The 2,946-nt window shown below is 30.8% G+C and overlaps 1 long non-coding RNA gene across 1 annotated transcript; it reads right to left on the minus strand.

Moving 5' to 3' along the window:
• LOC134274696 (uncharacterized) lies at positions 1 to 1,510 on the minus strand. Its single transcript, XR_009993682.1, has 3 exons — positions 1,373 to 1,510; positions 507 to 569; positions 1 to 77 (listed from the first exon to the last, which is right to left on the minus strand). It is a non-coding gene; the product is annotated as an uncharacterized LOC134274696 (long non-coding RNA).
• Between the last annotated feature and the right edge of the window lie 1,436 nt (positions 1,511 to 2,946).

Below are 2,946 nucleotides of genomic sequence, written 5' to 3' on the forward strand. Positions count from 1 at the left end.
TACATTTTCATCATTCTCTGCTTTTTCATCTCTGACAGGTTCAAAATTCCAGATGACAACCTTTCCTGAATCATCTCCTGCAAAGTGAATGTACTCAGTATCAACTGATGTAAAAAAGAAAATCAATGTAATTTCATTATCTAAGATAATATCCAAATGTATCCCTGAAAACAAATGAAACTTACAAATTGATATTGACATATTCAACATTTAATCAAACTAATTGTACTCACTTAATTAATACAATTTATTATAATTTTTCAAAAAGAATAGATCTTTCCTCTCTTTTGCTATTTTAAATGAATCAAAATTTCCTATCACTTTCTTTCGATTCAATGTATTGCATTGCAAAATTCACAACTACCATAGTTCCAGTTCATTTATAGAGCTTACTGTTTTAGGACTACCTAGTACATTTATATAGCTAATACATACTGTATGCTATCAATTAAATTTCATAATCAAAAGTAAATTTTACACTGATAGCTAACTGTTTGGTAACTTACCCTGACCACCCGTTGCAAATCTTGAACCATCTGGGTGAATGTCAATGGAAAATATTGGTTTACCTGCGACACAAAAATTGTATACATCATTTACATGCAATGATCTTTCTTAATAGAACCGTTCTTTATTATAAAAAGTTATCTGTCATGTACAACATCTTGATTGAACTCCATGTAGATACCTTTACTTTGAACTTTTCTGTATAGAAGTTATTGCAAAAATGATTCTAAAATTAATGTATCAGTCATATACATAGGAAAAAAAAAAAGAAAATCACTGCACGGATTGTATGGTGCCAGTATTTAAAAGTGTGTGAAATGAAATCATTATCACAGATTGCCCACCTTTGAGTATGACAACTGTTTTGCACTTCATTTATACAAACTTTAATCAAAGTAATTATGTAAATACATTAATAAAATGATTATTTCTCTGTTTCTACAATAAATTATAAGAAATTCCAAAAGAATTCTGTTGAACAAGTTGAATGCTTATTTTGTTGCAAAGTTCATATTTCATTGAGTGTATAATTTATCCTTTGTTGTCACATGAAGAAGTTGTCACATGAAGAATTGTATAAATAGTGATAAATACTCAAATATTGTTCTATAAGGAAAACACTAATTTTGCATCTTTTGAATTTTCATAAACCAACGAATTCCACACTGAATACGTGTTTTCCTTTACATTTTATTGGTGATCAATAAACAAAAACAAGAAAAAAATATGCATTTCAACTGATAATTCACCATTAACAAATATGCCCTAATTGCATTGTCTGTCATGCACCTGTCCTGCAACGCAGATGCAAATAATAGAGGCACACTTGACCGATATTTTATCGCAAAACAAGGAAATAACTCACCGTCATGTGTGACCCACGAAGGCTTGAGCAATCTCATATTGGTGAGGTTTGCTAGTGTGATCACTGGAAACGATATACATTCAGCAATTCTACTGTTTACTTTATTTATTTTTTTATATCTTTTTTCGAACCCCCGCCATACTTGCTCCGAACTTCCAATATTATTCACATTCCGAACCCGAAGGAATTAATTTGAAGATAGGTGACCAAGGAGAAATATTAGTTAGGAAACGTTAAATTTGATTACACAATTATGAAAGGCTTGTCGCACGCCACCCTTTTTCAAAAAATATTTAGCATAGATGTTATCATTCAAAGACTGACCCTATCTTTGTCCCCTCCCAGAGATATAGGCCTAACGTTAGATTTTTTTTGAGTAAACGAAGTTTCGGGAGTATATAATTTTTGTCTTGTCTGTCCGTCTGTCTGTTTAATTGTCTGCTTGTCCGCAAAAACTTTAACCTACGCAAGCGCAGGAAAACAATTTATACCCCCCGTAAACAGGAATGGGGTAATGGCAATATGTAATGGTAATGTTCTGTAATTAATTACAAATTTCGATGTAATTGAGAGTAATGTGTAATTGGCCAAATTTTCAATTACAAGTAATTGTAACTTAATTAATTCGTTCTAAAAAGTCATGTAATTCACAATTACATTGATTTTTTTTATTAAACGAAAAATAGTCCCATCCCCCTCCATTTCACAATCATTATTTAAGAAAGGTTAACGGATTTTTTGCACCAAATATTTTGAAAGTAGGCCTAAAACTTCTTAAAAAAGAATTTTAACATACTACTACTACTGTATTCATATTTCCTTTTTTAAGTACATTGCTTTTTAAATATAATGCTGTTTTTCATTTTTTTTAAAAATTTAAATCAAATTAATCTAAGCTTTGAATTGTAAAGTGTACAAATAAAATCTATATTTTAATTTTTAATGAATTTAACTCATATGAAAATAAGTATATACTGGAGTAGTCCAATGGTTTCTAATCCCTTTGTTTACAACCTCTTCAGCTTGTGTTAGTTTTTTACATATACTAATTAGTGCCCTGGGATAATGTACTTATTCCTCTGTAAATATTATACAGTTAAAGTATATGATTGAGGGAGTTATCGAGATTCCGGTTCCCCAAGACCAGGACTATTTCCCGAGGCGCAGAGCGCCGAGGAAAATAGTGCTAGTAGAGGGGAACTGAAATCTTGCTAACTCCCTCAATCATATACTATATCTGTTTTATTATACCGATACAAATTTAAATTGTAAAGATCACCTTTTAAAAAAATATATTTTTTTTTTATTTTACAGATTAACTAATTATTATTCGTCGTAAATACCAAATTAAAAGATAGTTATTCCATAATTCAAATGCATCTAGGCCTATTGCATTCTGTTTGTTGTTTACGTCTTATTTTGTTATATTATGAAATACATCAGAAGCGTTGTGTTTTTGCGTCGCTCTATTATGACGCCACAATGAAAAACTAAAACCGCGAATTAGAATGGCTAACTTTCGATCGAGGGATTAGCTCAAAAAACTAACGCACGGCGATTAGCCGATTCAGAGC

This window comes from Saccostrea cucullata, unplaced genomic scaffold (genome assembly GCF_032062105.1).
Source record: "Saccostrea cucullata isolate Sc308-1 unplaced genomic scaffold, CSIRO_AGI_Scuc_v1 ctg7499, whole genome shotgun sequence".
Lineage (NCBI taxonomy): Eukaryota > Metazoa > Mollusca > Bivalvia > Ostreida > Ostreidae > Saccostrea > Saccostrea cuccullata.